We start from the raw sequence: 20,997 nt of genomic DNA, 5'->3' as shown, positions 1-20,997 counted from the left end.
TGTCAATAGGACATTAGGAACACTTTTGCGTGCTATTCTTAAAAAGAACTTGAAGAATTGGGAAAATTGTTTGCCATTTGTTGAGTTTGCTTATAATCGTTGCGTGCTTTTTACTACGAACTATTCGCCATTTGAAATTGTTTATGGTTTTAACCCTTTGACTCCGTTAGATTTGATGTCTTTACCTGTGAGTGAAAGGTTAAACATGGATGGGAAAAACAAGGCGGAATTTGTTAGGAGTTTGCATGAGAAGGTCAAAGCTAATATTGAAAAGAAGAATGAACGATACACAAAGCAAGCCAACAAGGGAAAGAAGAAGGTGATATTTGAGAAAGGTGATTGGGTGTGGCTACACTTGAGAAAGGAAAGGTTCCCCGAGAAGAGACGTTCTAAAATATTACCTCGGGGTGATGGACCATTCCAAGTACTTGAAAGGATCAATGACAATTCCTAAAAACTCGATCTACCAGGTGAGTATCACGTGAGTTCTACTTTCAATGTTAGTGACTTGTCATTGTTTGATGTAGGTGACGAGTTGGATTTGAGGACAAATCCTTTTCAAGAAGGGGAGGATGATGCGAACACGGATGTGCACGTCCCAAGGAAAGCATGGGATCCCTTAGAGTTACCAGCGGGACTAATCACGAGGGGACGACTGAAGAAGTTTAAAGAGGCGTTGCAGGGGCTTATGAGCAAGGAAGAAGGACTTACAAGCGAGGTGCAAAGTGCTGAAGGGTTCGAGATGCATGGAAATAAGTTTGGGAGCCAAAGGAACATTATTCAAGTGCTAAATCAAGAGGAGTCCAGATACCACGGCGCCCGAGCGGCCAAATCTTACCACCCGAGCGCCAAACATACTGTCCAGGATGTGAACTGTAATGCCCGAGATTTTTATCCTGTTAATCGGAGATGATTTATCGATAAATTTATATGATGATAGACGGACCATTCCGAANACGAATATTAGACGAGTGATCTTGTGACAGAAGTACCTGATAGTGGCGGGATCGCCACGGGCACATTGCACGATGTCACAAGGTAGTGTATTGGCGATAGTGCCACAGTCTGTGACGGATAGGTCAAGACACTGGATGTTTGGTTATATCGACGTGGATAGAATCGGAGTTTCTTCTATTACTGTTGGTCGATATAGGAATACCAACATCTGGAAACCGGGATCCCTAGACTAGGATTGAGTCTAGTCTGAGACGTGGAGTCACGAGTTTATTTACAGTTTTATATGGATTCATGTTTCAGATTTGACATTTATTTCTGATATTTACTGCATGCTTTTATATTGATTATATTATCGCATGTTCGTTGATTTATACTGGGATTATATTCTCACCGGAGTTATCCGGCTGTTGTCTTGTTTGTATGTGTACATGACAACAGGTGGGACAGGATCAGGGTCCAGGAAATGAGGAGAGATCGTGATTAGAGTGGAGACTTCGGACTTTGATGTATATAGGGTTTTGACACTTGACAGTAGTAGTTGAACCTTAGTTTGAGATGTTTGTATGTTGTATCAGATTTATACTCTCATACTGATATGTATAGGAGTTTGATTCCATTACGTTCCGCATTTGATATTATATTAAAAAAAAAATTTATGACCCAAATTACTTGATTAGTAAATTGATCCTAATGATGATTAAGAATTGATTAGCGTCCGGGTCCCCACATGAACTCCAGAAGCAGCGGCGCCCGAGCGGTAAAATATTACCTCCCGAGCTCGACCTGTCCAGAAGACTCCGCGCCCGAGCGGTTGAATCTCGCTTTGTAAAAGTTTTTGAGTTTTCTCTCAACTTTTTCAAGGCTTTAGCTTTGTAAACAAAAATCAAACTTATCAAAGTTACTAACTTTGTGGCGTTTGTCGATCGTGCTTGTGCGGATTGTCTTAGACTTGTTCTTTGAAGGTTCGTCATAATTTTCGATTGTTTATTTCGTGATTATTTGTTGCTAAACTCTTCATAGTTTAGAGGTGAAAATCACAACACACACACTTGATTCAAAAGATCGGGACAGCACGAATTCCTTGTTCGATATTAAATTGAGGGAGCGATTCATATTTAATCGTGTTTGCTTTTATTCGTACGTGGATTCACATCAATAGTACCTTGCTAGACCCATGAAACTGCGTATCTCTGGCACAGAAGTCGGTCTCGGCCAACTGATCACAGCTTCAACTTTACTCAGATCAACAGAAATACCGTCTCTAGATATGATATGACCCAAGAAGATAACTTGTCTCAGCCAAAACTCACACTTTAACAGTTTAGCATACAGTTGCTCATTTCTTAACGTCTGCAACACAATTCTCAAATGCTCAGCATGATCAGTCTCATTTCTCGAGTAAACCAAAATATCATCTATAAAACAATCACAAACTCATCCAGATACCTCTGAAAGACCTGGTTCATCAGACTCATAAACACCGCTGGCGCATTCGTTAAACCAAAAGGCATGACAATAAACTCGAAATGTCCATACCTGGTTCGGAATGCAGTCTTCGGTATATCTGAATCTCTGACTCGCAGCTGATGATATCCAGATCGCAAGTCGATCTTGGAATAGACAGAGGATCCCTCCAACTGATCAAACAAATCTTCAAGCTGTTCTTTCAATTCTTTCAACTCTATCGGTGCCATTCTATAAGGAGCTCGAGAAATAGGAACCGTACCTGGGTACTAGGTCGATGCTAAAATCTACCTCTCTGACTGGAGGCAATCCCGGAATCTCATCGGGGAACACATCTGCAAACTCGCTAACCACTGGCACATCTGCCAAGGTAGGACTCGATTTCAGTAAATCAACTGAATAGACAAGGAACCCTTCTGCTCCTTTCTGTAGTAATCGATTCATAGACAATACTGAAATCAAAGGAATCCTAGCTCTAGACCCTTTGCCGTAGAACTTCTACTCTTCAGCCATTTATGGTCTGAATCTAACAATCTTGTGGAAACAGTCTACTGTCGCTCTGTACTTGGTTAGCATGTCGATACCAATAATGCAATCAAAATCAGATAATCCAAGTACAATACAGTCTAAATCTATCTCATGTCAATCATACTGTAGTAAACACGATCTAACAGATGTCACTGATATCAATCCTGTCCCCAAAGGAGAAGAGACAGACACTACAGTAGACAACGACTCAATAGGCAATGCATATGTCAATGCAAAACGCTAAGATAAGAACGTATGTGATGCACCTGTGTCAATCAGTACATAAGCAGGATAACCGCAAAGAGAACAGTTACCTGCTATAACGTCATCAGGGGCATCCTGAGCCTGCTCTTCTGTCAGCGCAAACACTCGAGCCTGCTGTCTCGACGGCTGGATCACCGTCTGGCTACCCCGAGTTATTGGCTGTGTCGATGTAGGGGCTGGCTGGAATGAATGAACAGATGACGCCTGCCTCTCTGGCTGAGCTACAGGGCCATATGCTCCTACACTATAAGTCTGCTGTGCACCTCTCTGTGGACAGACCTTGGCGAAGTGGCCCTGCTGTCTGCAAATGTTGCAGCGACCCATCACGCCCTGACACTGCTCGGTGGCATGTCTACCTCCAGAAGAACTACAGTAAACCCCTGTATACTCTGATCTCTGGCCCGACCCTCTCTGTCTCGGCCCACTGGAGCTCGACAAACTGCTCCCTGATTTCTTGAACTGCTTCCCCTTCGCTTTTAAACTGTCTTTCCTCCCGCTGCTGCTACCATCACTCTCGAATCTGGGAGGTGGTTACTGATACTTACCCGAGAGCTAGGGTGGTCTAGCAGTCTGAGCGGCATAAGAAGTGCTTCGTTGCCTAAGCAACCCAGCTTCTGCTCCCTTCGCCCTGTTGAAGGCATCGGAAAAATTGTTGGGTCGTCCCGTGTTCACCAAGGTGAATATCTCCGGATTCAGGCCATTGATAAATTGATCCGCAACGGCCTCATCATTCCCAGCAACGTGGGGAGCATATCGGAGCAATGTGGAGAACTTAGCGACATATTCTTCGATGTTCGGCTGTCCCTGTCTCAGTTGACAAATTCAGCACCTTTGTCCTTTCGGTAGGATACGGGAAAGAATCGCTGATAGAACGCTGTCTTGAACACCTTCCAGGTGACCTCTGTACCACTATGCTCCAAGGCTCTCTTCGTGGTAATCCACCAGTTCTTTGCAACTTCTTGCAGTTGATGCCCAATAAGTTTAACCCGTTGCTCGTCAGTGTAATCAAGGGACTCAAATAACATCTCAATGTCATCTAACCAGCTTTCACACTCAACTGAAGTTTCCGTACCCTTAAATGTCGGTGGTCGGAACGACTGAAACCGTTTCAGCAGAGTCTCCATCGGGGTTGCAGTAACATCCATAGGGTCATTCGAAGTACTGCCCTGTTCTCGTGCCCGACCTGCTACTGGTTGCGGTACTCGTCGAGGAGGCATAATCTGATTATCACACAGATTAGTACACAATCAATACAGTCTGTCTCAGTCCTCCTCTGATCATATACCTCTGATCCAGACTTGGTTCTGATTCATTCTTTGTAAAGGCATGCTGAAATCAACTCAGATAACAACACAACATGTAATAAGGAAAGCAATAAATCATGCTAACACACAAAAGCAAGGAAGAAGACTCATCTACCCCGCTCAATCTATTCTATCTCAGTCTACAGAAACCTGGCTCTGATACCACCTGTTGTGGGGACCCGGGATCTAACTCGATTATCTTTGGGATTAATTGGATCTTTGTTAGAAAATGTGGGTCAAAAATTTGCTTTTAACATACTACACATACATAAGATTTATTACATTTCATTAAAAACAAATACATGTCTTGTTTAATTCATACAATCAAACTAGTGTTTAAAAGTATTAATGCATGTCTAATACAACAACTAGTTCTTCTGCTACGCCCGTGATCACCACGCTATCAACTCTCAATCATCCTCATCTCGACCCTGGTCCTGCTCCACCTGTTGTTATGCACACATACAGACACAACAACAGCCGGAAACTCCGGTGAGAATAAATCCCAGTATAAAACAATGTATACATGCATATACACAATATAAATCATGAACATGCTATCATCAATGTAAACAATAGGAATATGTTCCATAGTCTATGAAACACATCTAATCTAAATCAGGCAACGTAAATCAAACTCATATTTTTGACTCGACTCTAAGTCTAGGGATCCCTTTGTGAATAAGACGTAACAAGTCTCCCACCTACTCTCCCAATTGGGGTGGAGGTACGTCTTATTCCCAGACTTCGGTCCTCTGTATCGAATGTCTACAATAGGAGTGAATCTTCTCCTACGCCCATCGACACAACCGAACATCCGGCTTGGCTAATCTACCAAGGACTCTCCTATCTCAATGCTTTAAGATAACTCAATAAATAAAGCATAACAAGGTAATAATCATCTAGTATGTGATTTAGGGAAACTCAAGTCGAATATATCTCGAGTTGTATCTTCCCGACTCAACATTGAATTATACCTTTCTTGTCGTTCGTAGAAGTCGAAGTCTCGTATTATTTATATCGAATCTGTCAAACCCAATCTGAAATGACATATATACAATGCACCATATCAATCTCTAACTTAAAGCAATACATATATGGATCAATATTCAATCTCGGTACATTTCGACGGCATAACGACGTAATCTTTCAATACCAGTAATGCCAACAACAAGCTCAACAACTCATAAGCAAGATCATATCATCACATCTATACAAATCTGAATAACCTAACTCATACATAGCTGCAAAAACCGATAATAACATATACGGTATCCGTTCTTCGATCCGGTTGCGAATAAACGTTGCTTATAATTTCAAGAACACATAATCTACCTCAAATCAGAATTTCCCCAACACCAATATCTCAATCATGCAGGAAATGAATGAAACTTACATCCTTTTGGAGCTTATGGCATGAAGAGCATGAATCTATATTCGGATCAAAATTTGGATGGCGAGATCTTGCCTACCTAAATTTCTAAGGGATAAAGAAGCTTGAGAATAGCTATGAAGTTCTCTCGGTGCTTTGCTACTGAATCTCTGAAGAAATGAAGACCATGGATATATATATCTTGCATGCCATATCATACATGTCTTCCTCTAAATTTTCGTGCATTACAATTGGCGCTCGGGCGGTAGAACTTCACCGCTCGGGCGCGCGATGTTCTGTCCGCGCTCAATCTTTTTTCTACATTGGCGCTCTGGCGGTCAACAGTTGCCGCTCGGGCGGTAGAACTTCACCGCTCGGGCGGGCGATGTTCTGTCCGCGCACAATCTTTGTTCTACGTTGGCGCTCGGGCGGTCAAAAGCTACCGCTCGGGCGCGGAATGGTCTGTTCGAATGCTACACTTAGCATGCACTGGGGCTCGGGCGGTCGTTTCCCACCGCTCGGGCGCCAACTTTTCTGTCCGAGGCTTCTTGCCATTACATTTCTTCACTTTTCCTTTCCTTCCTCATGCCTCCATTAACAATAATAGTTCAAAAGAGTGTTATCAAATTTCAAGCCTTACAATGTGATACTTTCTCCATACGTTTTTGGATTTCTGATGAGCCTTGGCTCCTTTGCTTGAGCTACAACTCCCGTGTTGTCACAAAACACCGGGACAGGAGCAGCTCCTTTATGAATGACACCCAACTCTTGGACAAAATTTCTTATCCAAACAGCCTCCTTTGCTGCATCTGATGCAGATGTAGCAATGTATTCGGCCTCTATGCTGGAATCTGCAGTACTGTCTTGCTTGGAACTCTTCCAAGAGACAGCAGCACCATTGAGCATGAATACAAACCCAGAGGTTGACTTCGAGTCATCGATATCGCTTTGAAATCTAGAGTCGGTATAGCCTTCCAATTTCAGTTCTCCACCTTATAGACCAAGAACAACTTATTGGTCCTTCTCTAATACTTGAGGATGTCTTTCACAGCTTTCCAGTGTGGAAGACCAGGGTTCGATTGATATCTACTCAATACACTTAGTGTGAAAGCCACGTCAGGCCGTGTAGATATCATCACATAGATGATACTACCAATCGCAGATGCATAAGGTATTGATATGAATCTAGCCAGCCACTATGCGTTCCAAGAACCAATCCCGAGAGGACGACAGAAGATGTTGAATGTTGCCCTTCATTCAACAAATGAAATCTTGGAAATAAGGCTCGAGGGGTTCGGGTTGCATCACAATAAAGTAGAGGATGAATTGGAGGCTTGCGCTTTAGCGTGTTGCGAGAAGTTTGAGCCGTCAGAAGACTATTTTTTTAACCTAGTTTTCTTAGTTTAATTAATTCTAAATTAAGTATTGATTGTTATCCTTAAATATGCAATTTTCTATATTTAGGTTTTCGTTACCTATATTTAAGCTAGGATACCATGTAAACAATTCAACTTTGGTTCATTATTGATTTGATATCAAATTGTGAGATTTTCTCTCAAACACACTTCCGTGTTTTCAAAATCGAACTTTCAAAGGTGGATTCTTTTGTAGTTCGTCTATCGATTTTCACGAGGGTTGCCAAGGGCGGGTTTTTTGGAGATTCTCTTGAACACGATTGTTTCTACCGTTGATTAATTGTTGCTAGATAGCGTGATCTAGAGGCGATTATCACGCCTATCAATTACTTGTTTCAAAGATCGTGACAAATCAAAGATCTCGTGGGCGGGATCGTATCAGGAATGCTTGTCATCGCCGCTATCTCTGCATCAGTCTTGGAAGACATAGACTTGGATAGGGACACGCTCTGACACATTGGTAGATGTCCTCTCTTATACTCATCCATCGAGAACCGCTTCACGATGGTATCAATGTATGTGGACTGGGTGAGACCAAGCAATCTGAAACAACCCCCTTCTCATGCTTTTAAATTTAAAAGAAAAACATGCGCGGAAGCATTTGAATTAAAAAGGGAAAGAACAAATAATATGTAAACAAAACATTTTACCAAAGGAAATCCACAAACTAACATAAGCTTTACCCCATAATTCATTTTACAAAATATGACAACCTTTAAACTTCTCATGTTCACCCAAAATAAAATAAAAGTGACATGATCAAAAGTCTTTCCCATTGGATTTTATATGACTTCTTCCCCTTGGACGATCCACTTCAATCCTTTTTGTCACCTGCACCACATGACATTAACTGGAATGAGATAAAACTCAGTAAGCAGAAAGCTATATATAACAAGTACATGTACATGAGATTGGTTTGAAATATGGATATAGCAATGGCAATAGACAATGAAGCAATGGCAATGGACAATAAATCAATAGCAATGAAAAATGAATAATACCATCTTCAATGAAAGATAGGTAACAAAGCAATATGGATGGTATTTCATGGCATGAATTAAAGGAAAGGAAATGATAGCTCTGTGACCTGTGACCTGTGGATAGTATCTCTTTGATATATAACTATATCAAAACTGTGAGAGATACTCATAATCATGTGATTGGCCAATGACATGCATGTAATAACTATCATTCCTTGGCTTTGATCATAGGAAATTTCATTGAGGCAATTATACAAACATTTGGTAGGCAAAATGGTGTATTAGCTCCTTGGTCAATGAATTCAATGGAATTGCTTGAACAATGAACATATAACAATATACATATCAATTATATACCAATGGAAGGAGCTAATTAACAATAACATGGCTTGATACATATAAAAATCATGTGAGCATTTGAAAAGAAAGCTTCTACTTACAACCAATCCAACAATATGGTGGCTATGATAAACTTGAATGATTCCTACAAACATCAACACAAGAATAATCAACAATCATCAACATTACCCTAAGAAATTCATCCATTCAACTTAACCCTTCAACCATCCAAACACTTCTAAACTCCAAAATAATAAAACCCTTACCTTGCAACTTGGAGGAATAGGTAGAAACCACTAAGAATACAACTAAAATCCTTGCACTTGGAGTAGAGATTGAAGGAGAGAAAACTAGAGAGAAAATGGCATGGATCGATTATAAGAAAAAAAGAGAAGGTTAGAATGAAGTAGAAGCCTCTAGAATCATGTTATAAGCCTTCAATCCCTTAAAAACGTGTTTTATTTTTTTTATACAGGCTGCCGGGCGCATATGCGCGACATTCCGGGCGCATATGCGCGGCCCGTTCTGCCCACCCGGCGCATATGCGCGAGTTCTGGCGCATATGCGCGCCACATTCTGCCGAAAAACTCATTTTTAGCTTCCGAATTTGCAAAAGTGGTCAACATGAAAGTTGTAGCCCTATGTGTTTTCTTACATCTCCAATTAGCCTCATGTCATTTGAAGGTCTGAGTAAAAAGTTATGCTTATTCTCCCAACATGTGTCAGTGCAGGAACAACGAAACACACGACACACTTCGGGCCACTTTTGGCTCGTCTTCCCTAATGATTTGAACAAAACACAAAACATGAAAGTTATAGCCTTATACCTTATCTTTCTAATGGAATTGGCCTCACATCAATTGGATCAATATACAAAACATTATACTAAAGACCACAACTACTACCATATTTTTCATACAATTTCTGCACTCCAATCTTCTAAAAACTATAGTCATCAAAGCATCCACTCCAAAACCTACACCAAATCCAATACCAACACAATAACCATAAACACTGACCATATTTAAACCATTCCAATAAACATAAACATAATCAATTACTATTCCACATAAACTCAACCACCAAAACCATATAAAATATCCATTACCACACCTTACCATAATAAATCATAAATTACACCATCAACAATAACATGATAAAATGTCGGGATATTACAATCTCCCCTCCTTATAAAAATTTCGTCCCCGAAATTTGCTTACCGTCGAATAAACTCGGATAACGATGTTTCATCTCCTCTTCCGGTTCCCACGTAGCCTCTTCACTCACTTGATTCCTCCAAAGAACTTTGACAAGGCCAATTTCTTTGTTTCTCAACACTTTAATTTTGCGCTCAAGAATTTGAACCGGCATTTCCTCGTAGCTTCGGTTAGGTAAAAGATCCAATGACTGGTACTGAAGAACATGAGATGGATTAGAAAGGTACTTACGTAGCATGGAAACATGAAAGACATTATGAATTCGATCCAAGTTACGTGGCAATGCAAGACGATAGGATCGGTCTCCAATCTTGTCAAGAATCTCAAATGGCCCGATATATCGATGACTTAACTTACCTTTCTTGCCAAATCGCATAACTCCCTTGAGAGGAGCTATCTTAATAAATACATGATCACCAACCTCGAATGCTAAAGGTCATCGTCGAACATCAGCATAACTCTTCTGTCGAGACTGAGCGGTCCTCATTCTTTCTTGGATCACTGTCACAACATCTGCTGTTTGTTGAACCACCTCCGGGCCCAACATCTTCCTTTCACCTACCTCTTCCCAATACAACAGAGATCGGCACTTTCTTCCATATAAAGCTTCATAAGGTGCCATGCCGATAGAAGACTGGAAACTGTTATTATACGTGAACTCTACCAAAGGCAGCTTAGAATTCCAACTTCCCGGGAAATCAATCGTACAAGCCCTTAGCATATCCTCCAAAATTTGGATAACCCTTTCTGATTGACCATCACTTTGGGGATGATACGCGGTGCTAAAAGCCAATTTCGTTCCCAAAGCTCGATGCAAACTCTTCCAAAACTCGGATGTAAACCTTGGATCACGATCTGAAACTATCGTCACCGGTATTCCATGAAGTCTCACAATCTCCTGAATATACGCCTCAGCATATTGGTTCATAGAATAAGTCGTCTTGACAGGAAGAAAATGCGATGATTTGGTTAAACGATCCACGATCACCCAAATCGAATTGAAGCCTTTTTGAGTCCTTGGCAACCCAACAACGAAATCCATGGTTATGTGCTCCCATTTCCATTGCGGTATTGGCAAAGATTTCAACAACCCCGCCGGTCTTTGGTGCTCAATCTTAACCTGCTGACAAGTTAGACATTCAGAAACAAATAACATTATATCTTTCTTCATACCTGGCCACCAATAGAGACGTCGAAGATCTTGGTACATCTTGGTACTACCAGGATGTACAGAATAGGGCGCTTTATGAGCTTCAGTGAGTACGTCTCGTCTTATGCCATCACCCATAGGAACACATATCCTACCTCGAAAGATCAATAAACCATCACGGTTCAACCCAAACTCAGAAACTCCTGTCAAATCACTCTTCCTTTTCAATTCTAATAACTGAGCATCCCGCTGTTGTTCCTTCAAAATTCGATCAAATAAAGTGGAGTGAAGAACTAGAGCAGACAATCTAGCAACGGTACCTGAAGATACCAAATTGATCTCATTTCTTTGCAATTCAAGCAACAAAGGTTTAGAAATCATGGAACCCAATAATGAACTCGATTTGCGGCTCAAAGCATCTGCAACCACATTAGCTTTACCAGGATGATAGCTAATGGTGCAATCATAATCTTTTACAAGTTCTAACCATCTCCGCTGCCGCATATTCCATTCCTTCTGCGAAAACAAATAACTCAAACTTTTGGGATCCGTAAATATTTCACATTTCTCACCATAAAGATAGGGCCGCCAAATCTTCAAAGCAAAAACCACAGCAGCTAACTCCAAATCGTGAGTGGGATAATTCTTCTCATAGTCCTTTAACTGACGAGAAGCATATGCTATTACTTTCCCCCGCTGCATCAATACGACACCTAACCCCTGCTTAGAAGCATCTGTATATACCACAAAATCTTCAGTACCACAAAGAAGTACTAAAACAGGGGCAGAGGTTAACTTATCTTTCAATGTTTGAAACGCTTGTTGGCACTCAATGGTCCATTCGAACTTGGTAGCTTTCCGTGTCAAACTTGTCAATGGCAAAGCTATCTTTGAAAATTCAGCTATGAACCGTCGGTAATACCCTGCCAAACCAAGAAAACTCCTTACCTCTGAAATTGTCTTTGGAATAGACCATTGCTTGATCGATTCAATCTTTGAAGGATCCACCGAAATTCCTTCTTTTGAAACAATATGGCCCAAAAATGCCACCTGCTCCATCCAGAACTCACATTTCTTTAACTTGGCATACAATTGCTTATCCCTCAACTGCTGCAACACAATCCTCAAATGCTCACGATGAAGTTCTCGTGTCTTTGAGTAGATTAAGATGTCATCAATAAAAACAATGACAAAAGTATCCAAATACGGCTTAAAGACACGATTCATCAAATCCATAAAAACTGAAGGAGCATTGGTTAATCCAAACGACATCACCAGAAATTCATAATGGCCATACCTCGTCCTAAATGCAGTCTTTGGTATGTCCTCCTTTTTCACCTTTAATTGATGGTAACCGGACCGAAGATCGATCTTTGAGAATATTGCTGCTCCTTGCAATTGATCAAAGAGATCTTCAATACGTGGCAAAGGATATTTGTTCTTCACTGTTACCTTATTGAGTTCTCGGTAGTCAATACATAATCGCAGTGATCCATCCTTCTTCTTTACAAACAACACTGGAGCTCCCCACGGTGAGGAACTAGGTCGGATAAAACCTTTATCTAATAGCTCCTGCAATTGAGTCTTCAATTCTTTCATTTCAGTAGGAGCCATTCTGTATGGAGCCTTGGAAATTGGAGCTGTACCTGGAATTAAATCAATAACAAACTCCACCTCTCGATCAGGTGGTAATCCAGGCACATCATCAGCAAATACGTCAGGATAATCTTGAACCACATCAACATCCTGTAATTTCAAGATACTTTCCTTTCTCACATCCACCACTGAAGCTAGAAAACCCACACAACCTTTGAGCAACAATTTATTAGCTTGAAGGTAAGAAATAATAGGAATATCCATCGAAGAGCCTAAACCAACAAAAACATCACTATCATGGTCATCGGCTAAAAATTTCACCGTCTTGCCCACACAATCAATCACCTCACGATAAGCAGATAACCAATCTATACCCAATATAACATCGAATGCAACCATCGGAATAACAATAAGATCAGCAAACACTAATCTAGTACCCATTTGTACAGGACATGCCTTAATAATACTAGTGGGACAAATTTCATCCCCAGAGGGCAACACAATATTAAAGTCCAATGGCATAACAGTAGGTTCCACAGATATAGAATGCATAAACACTTCAGACATAAAAGAATGGGTTGCACCAGTGTCAATCAATGTAAGTGCTTCCTTGCCGAAGATTAAAATATTACCTGATATCACAGAAGAATCAGGATTAACACTTTCCTTCGTCATAGCAAAAATTCTTCCTTGGACTTTTCCTTTGCCTGATGAGAGAGGACATTTCAGTGCCGTGTGCCCCATCTCCTTGCATCTAAAACATCGTCCACTACCAACCAAACACTCACCCTTGTGTGGCTTTCCACACTTGGGACACAACGGTCGCTCCGTATCTGATGAAGGCAAAGAAGGCTTATTACGTTGCTCCAACTTGCCTTTCCCTTTGAACCCGCCTCGACCAGAAGGACTTGCACCTTGACTCCTAGCCTGAAAGGTTTGTCTTCTCAACTGTCTTTCCTTTTCAATCTCTTGCTCATCAAGTTCAGCTAGCAGTGCCCTCTCAACAATATCTTGATAAGCAACCACTTTAGCCATGTGAACATCTCGCCGAATCTCAGGTCTCAAGCAGCGAAGAAAGTGCTCTCCTTTATCTTTATCGTTCTCGGCAATAAAAGGCACAAAGACACAACCTTCTTCAAATTTGAGAGTATACTCATTGACAGTCATGGCAGCTTGTCGCAACTCGAGAAATTCTTTCACCTTCTTTGCTTTAACCTCTCGAGAAAAATATTTGGTGTAGAAAAGCTCTTTGAATGCATCCCACTTCAATTCACGAACATTCACTGTAACCATGGTGGCTTCCCACCAAATACGTGCTGCTTTGACCAACATAAAAACTGCACAACTAACCTTTTCTTGATCATTGAACTTTAGATAATCGAAGATGGCCTCCAAAGACTTGATCCATTCTAGAGCAATTAGTGGATCAGGACCACCAATAAACTCCGGAGGGTTCATACGTCTGAAACGATCATATCCACCATCTTCAGAACTTTCCGTTCTTCCTTGACCTCTTTCTTGGCCACGCCCCTGAGTCCTAGTTTGCATGCTCAATAATTGTTGAATTTGTTTGCCATGGACTTTAGCTTGTTCTTTCAACAACTTACTGAATTCATCTACCACCTTTGCAGTCTTATCAGTGGGAGGGGCCCTATCATCCCCTTCAATATTCTTTCTCTTGGGAGGCATATCCTACACATATGCTCACTTTAAAAATAGATATGGAGAACGAATACATCAATGGTAATGAAATGAAATCAATACTCAATGTTAAAATCAATAGATGCAAGATCGAAAACATACCGGATTGTCCTAGGTAGAAGAAGTCATATATGGTCCGAAGAAATTTCGCTCTGATACCAATTGAAACAACCTCCTTCTCATGCTTTTAAATTTAAAAGAAAAACATGCGCGGAAGCATTTGAATTAAAAAGGGAAAGAACAAATAATATGTAAACAAAACATTTTACCAAAAGAAATCCACAAACTAACATAAACTTTACCCCATAATTCATTTTACAAAATATGACACTATTTAAACTTCTCATGTTCACCCAAAATAAAATAAAAGTGACATGATCAAAAGTCTTTCCCATTGGCTTTTATATGACTTCTTCCCCTTGGACGATCCACTTCAATCCTTTTTGTCACCTGCATCACATGACATTAACTGGAATGAGATAAAACTCAGTAAGCAGAAAGCTATATATAACAAGTACATGTACATGAGATTGGTTTGAAATATGGATATAGCAATGGCAATAGACAATGAAGCAATGGCAATGGACAATAAATCAATAGCAATGAAAAATGAATAATACCATCTTCAATGAAAGATAGGTAACAAAGCAATATGGATGGTATTTCATGGCATGAATTAAAGGAAAGGAAATGATAGCTCTGTGACCTGTGACCTGTGGATAGTATCTCTTTGATATATAACTATATCAAAACTGTGAGAGATACTCATAATCATGTGATTGGCCAATGACATGCATGTAATACCTATCATTCCTTGGCTTTGATCATAGGAAATTTCATTGCGGCAATTATACAAACATTTGGTAGGCACAATGGTGTATTAGCTCCTTGGTCAATGAATTCAATGGAATTGCTTGAACAATGAACATATAACAATATACATATCAATTATATACCAATGGAAGGAGCTAATTAACAATAACATGGCTTGATACATATAAAAATCATGTGAGCATTTGAAAAGAAAGCTTCTACTTACAACCAATCCAACAATATGGTGGCTATGATAAACTTGAATGATTCCTACAAACATCAACACAAGAATAATCAACAATCATCAACATTACCCTAAGAAATTCATCCATTCAACTTAACCCTTCAACCATCCAAACACTTCTAAACTCCAAAATAATAGAACCCTTACCTTGCAACTTGGAGGAATAGGTAGAAACCACTAAGAATACAACTAAAATCCTTGCACTTGGAGTAGAGATTGAAGGAGAGAAAACTAGAGAGAAAATGGCATGGATCGATTATAAGAAAAAAAGAGAAGGTTAGAATGAAGTAGAAGCCTCTAGAATCATGTTATAAGCCTTCAATCCCTTAAAAACGTGTTTTATTTTTTTTATACAGGCTGCCGGGCGCATATGCGCGACATTCCGGGCCCCCGTTCTGCCCACCCGGCGCATATGCGCGAGTTCTGGCGCATATGCGCGCCACATTCTTCCAAAAAACTCATTTTTAGCTTCCGAATTTGCAAAAGTGGTCAACATGAAAGTTGTAGCCCTATGTGTTTTCTTGCATCTCCAATTGGCCTCATGTCATTTGAAGGTCTGAGTAAAACGTTATGCTTATTCTCCCAACATGTGTCAGTGCAGGAACAACGAAACACACGACACACTTCGGGCCACTTTTGGCTCGTCTTCCCTAATGATTTGAACAAAACGCAAAACATGAAAGTTATAGCCTTATATCTTATCTTTCTAATGGAATTGGCCTCACATCAATTGGATCAATATACAAAACATTATGCAAAAAACCACAACTACTGCCATATTTTTCATACAATTTCTGCACTCCAATCTTCTAAAAACTATATTCATCAAAGCATCCACTCCAAAACCTCCACCAAATCCAATACCAACACAATAATCATAAACAATGACCATATTTAAACCATTCCAATAAACATAAACATAATCCATGACTATTCCACATAAACTCAACCACCAAAACCATATAAAATATCAATTACCACACCTTACCATAATAAATCATAAATTACACCATCAACAATAACATGATAAAATGTCGGGATATTACACAATCTTCTTGATCTATCTCTATAGATCTGTATTCTAAATATAAAAGATGCTTCACTCAAGTCCTATATCGAGAACTTACTTGCTAACCATATTTTAGTTGATTGCAACATTCCTACATCATTCCCAATGAGTAGAATGTCATCAACATAAAGCACCAGGAATGTCACAGCACTCTCACTGACCTTCTTATACACACAGGGTTCCTCAGGATTCTTAGTAAAACCAAACTCTTTGATTGTACAATCCAATCTGAGGTTCCAACACCTAGATGCCTGCTTTAGATCATAAATAGATCTCTGAAGTTTGCATACCATATGCTCACTTCCGATTGATGTAAACCCTTCAGGTTGAGACATGTAAATCTTTTCCTTAATATCCCCATTAAGAAAGGCTGTCCTGACATCCATCTGCCATATCTCATAGTCATACCATGCAGCTATGGCTAGCAATATCCTTATAAAATTAAACATTGCAACTGGTGAAAAGGTTTCCTCAAAGTCAACTCCTTGTCTTTGAGTATATCCTTTTGCCACCAATCGCGCCTTGAAGGTCAATACCTTCCCATCCGCCCCAAATTTCCTCTTGTAAATCCATTTACACCCTATAGGAACAGTTCTCTCAGGTGGATCCACCAGATTCCACACTTGGTTCGAATGCATGGAATTCATCTCAGATTCCATTGTTTCAAGCCACTTGGATGAATCGGCATCAGATAACGCTTCCTTGAAGGTCCTTGGATCACATCCATGGTTAGGCTCATCATGGCCCTCTTCAAGATGCAGACCATACCTAATAGGTGGTCTCGAGACCCTCTCGGATCTTCAAAGAGCTTGTATCTCTTCTCTTGGCTTTTCGGGTGTGGGTTCTATAATTGTGGGTGTCTCTCGAACCTCTTCGAGTTCTATCATCTGCCCTTTTCTATCCAATAGAAATTCTCTTTCCAAAAAGGTTGCATTCCTAAAAACAAACACCTTTGTTTCTTGGGGATGATAGAAATAATATCCAACTGAATTCCTTGGATATCCCACAAAGTAACATAAAATGGATCGACTATCCGATTTATCTTCCACTAACTACTTCACATAAGTAGGGAACCCCCATATTCTAAGATAAGAATATTTGGGAGGCATACACATCCATATCTCATATGATGTCTGCCTTTGAATGGACTTTTAGTGGAATATCCTTCAATATTAAGTTACAGATATCGTTTTCAAGTTCATCAGTATCAATCAAACATTCATTCTTGTAAATATTACAAACACCTTTGCTAAGTAAACAAGAATATCCATCTTTATCAGCATAGAAATGGAAACAATGTTTTTTCACCCAATCAGGTACAAAGAAAACATTTCTTAAAATTAACTTAAAATTATAGTTCAACAATAAGTAAACATTTCGCCTTGGCAGCAACTCTTGCCCCATTGCCCATCCTCAAGAAGTTCTCACCTTCCCTTAGTCTCCTACTTCTTACCATCACCTGCAAATCATTACAGAGATGTGAGCCACAACCAGTATCCAATACCCAAGAAGTAGAGTTAATTGAAATGTTTACTTCAATATAGAACATACCATTTCCAGAACCGTTCTGGGCAAGATATTCTCTGCAGTTACGCCTCCAATGTCCAGGCTTCTTGCAATGATGACATACATCAGCAGTCTTGTCAGCCTTAACTGGTATGGCTGCCACAACGGGATTCGGATATTGCCTCATCAAGGGCACTTTCTTCTTGGGACATTGGAAAGAACGCTTCTTTTCCTTCCCATGTGGATCAATCTTCGTACTAGATAAAGAACCCACATAAAGAACCAACTTCTCTTTCTTGATGGTGGTTTCAAACGTAACAAGCATATTCACCAAGTCCTCAAGGGTAGGCTCTAGCTTGTTCATGTTGAAATTCACCACAAAAGGAACAAATGTGCTAGGCAGCAACAAGAGCAACATGTCAGTGGTCAACTCCGAAGGCAACATCAGATCCATGCCAACGAGCTTGTCCACGAGCCCAATCATCTTTAGTCCATGCTCATGGACCGAGGCCCCATCTCGCATGCGCAAAGTGATTAGCTCCTTGACAGTAGCATGCCTAAGAGATCGAGTCTGCTCACCAAAGAGCTCCTTGAGATGCAAATGAATGTCAGCAGCACTCTTTGCATCCTCAAAACGCCTCTGCACCTCATCATTCATAGAAGCCTGCATATAACACTTGGCTTTCAAGTCATGGTCACACCAATCCTTGTAAATCTGCAATTTCTCAGGAGTGCAGCCAGCCGGAGCCTCAACAGGGGCGACTCAGTAAGTGTATATGCTATCATTTCCGAATTCAAGATGATTTAGAGGTTTCTTAGCCAAGTGAAGTAATTAGGTCCAGTTAATACGTGTTTGTCGAGTATTGCAGATAGCGCATTCCGATTCGAAGACATTGTCAAATTTTGTATTGAAAAATAAAACAGATAAATGTTAATGACTATTTTAAAATATTTAGTAAGATATGAAGTATGGACTTTTATATCATAAATATTTGCTCCCACTGTTTTGACATCTTTCACTACCCTCTAGTGAAAACGGGAAACTCCTTTCCTCAGTAGGTATGTAAGGTCCAATTAGCTAATGATGATCCCGAATAATATCAGCCAATCACAATTCCTAGGAGGTAGTTTCCAATTGCATCACCATGCAACCCTCTACGTAAACTTTTGTTTCACGTTCGATTAGGACACAATAATATGACGTTCATCTTTACGTGTCAAGCCTTACCAATCGATGTTGAACCTTAATGGACGGTCGCCATGAGTTCCCTCAATAATATGAGTTGAAATAATGGGAGTTCCACGTAGTTCACATCACCATGCCAATGGATGTCACAGCTTTTCGGTGTCCAGGGCCCCCCAATAATATGAGCCGAGCCCCAAACACGGGTAGCGTTCATCATGTACCCATAGTCGATGGAAGACATGAAAATTATAAACACCTTTATAATTACTCTTTTCGGGCTTGATATTAATTTTGAATCTTATACAAAATGAGGGTTTTTAATTTTGAAAGGTCTCATCATTAATTTTATTTAAAATCTCACCATGTTTGATCGTATGTTTTTTGGATTCATGTAACTTTGTTATTATCTGAATCATAGAACCCAATAAATAACTGGATTTATGGCTTAGAGCATCTGCAACAACATTAGCTTTTCCAGGATGATAGCTAATGGTGCAATCACAGTCTTTTACTAGTTCCAACCATCTCCGCTGCCTCATATTTAATTCTTTCTGTGAAAACAAATAACTCAAACTTTTGTGATCTATAAAAATTTCACATTTCTCACCGTATAAATAGTGCCGCCAAATCTTTAAGGCGAAAACCACAGCCGCCAATTCCAAATCATGCGTGGGATAATTCTTCTCGTATTCTTTAGCTGCCGAGAAGCATAAGCGATCACTTTCCCACATTGCATCAGTACGGCACCTAACCCCTGCTTTGAAGCATCTGTATACACAACAAAATCCTCAGTACCACAAGGCAGTACTAATACAGGGGCAGAAGTTTGAAAGGGGATCGTTTACGGTGACCGGAAGCGCAACGGAAGTTTAAAATTTTTAATTTTCATAAGAAAATTTCGGCCACCATGATGTTCAAGTGTAGCAAATACAAAAATACAAACTATGTCATACATAGGGTGTTTGAGAGATATACCTATCAATCAGAAGGATTGATGTATGGCTCCAACTAAGGTGTAAACACCTTAGCACTTCAATGGTAGAAACTATCTTCAAACTTCCTTTGAGCACTCTTTGCTCAACTATTAAGCCCACCACCAACTAGGTAGATCCCCTCTTAATTTGCACTAGAAAACTAAGAGGATTTTTCAATGAGAATTATTTTCTTTCCTCAACACTTGAAGAAGAAAAATGAGAGAAAAATGGAGAAAAATTAGACTACAATTTTCGGTCAAGGGGGTTTGTAATGGGGGGAAGGGAGACTTGTCTTGGACATGCAAAAAGTTGAAAGCAAAAGTTGCATGCCATGCCTTGAAAACACAAAAAGTAGTCTCCCAACCTTTCACCTCCCATACATGTATATTATATGGTTTTTAATCAAATTAAAAAACCATGGACTAAATTTAATTATCTCAAACATATTTGAGACTAATTAAACATTACTTGAATTTACCCAAGTTCTACTAGTTAAATAATTATTTTAATTGAGTTCTACAAGACTCAATATGATTTAATTAATCCAACACTGGAATTAATTTAATTATTTGGACTCTACTAGGTCCACTAGTGTTTAATTAATTCAACACTTGAATTAATTTAATTTAGTCCATAATAATGTTTATGAAAATCACAATTTTCAAATACATTATTCACTTGGCCAAATTTTAATTTAGGAACACTTCCATAAATTAAAATTTACATTTCTCTCATCGAAGTCATACTTCCATTTTCTTTACGTTTATAAACTCATTTATAAGCCGTTCAACACATTGAACTATTTTGCTTCTCATCGGGATCTAGAAAGCTAGTACTTGCCTGGCCCTCAATGGTTCATTGATACAACTAGCCGTGGGTTCACATCTCCATGTGATTCGGACTAAACATGTCCTTATA

Source organism: Primulina huaijiensis, chromosome 17 (genome assembly GCF_012295235.1).
Source record: "Primulina huaijiensis isolate GDHJ02 chromosome 17, ASM1229523v2, whole genome shotgun sequence".
In the NCBI taxonomy this organism is placed as follows: domain Eukaryota; kingdom Viridiplantae; phylum Streptophyta; class Magnoliopsida; order Lamiales; family Gesneriaceae; genus Primulina; species Primulina huaijiensis.
This window is presented reverse-complemented; position numbering follows the sequence as displayed.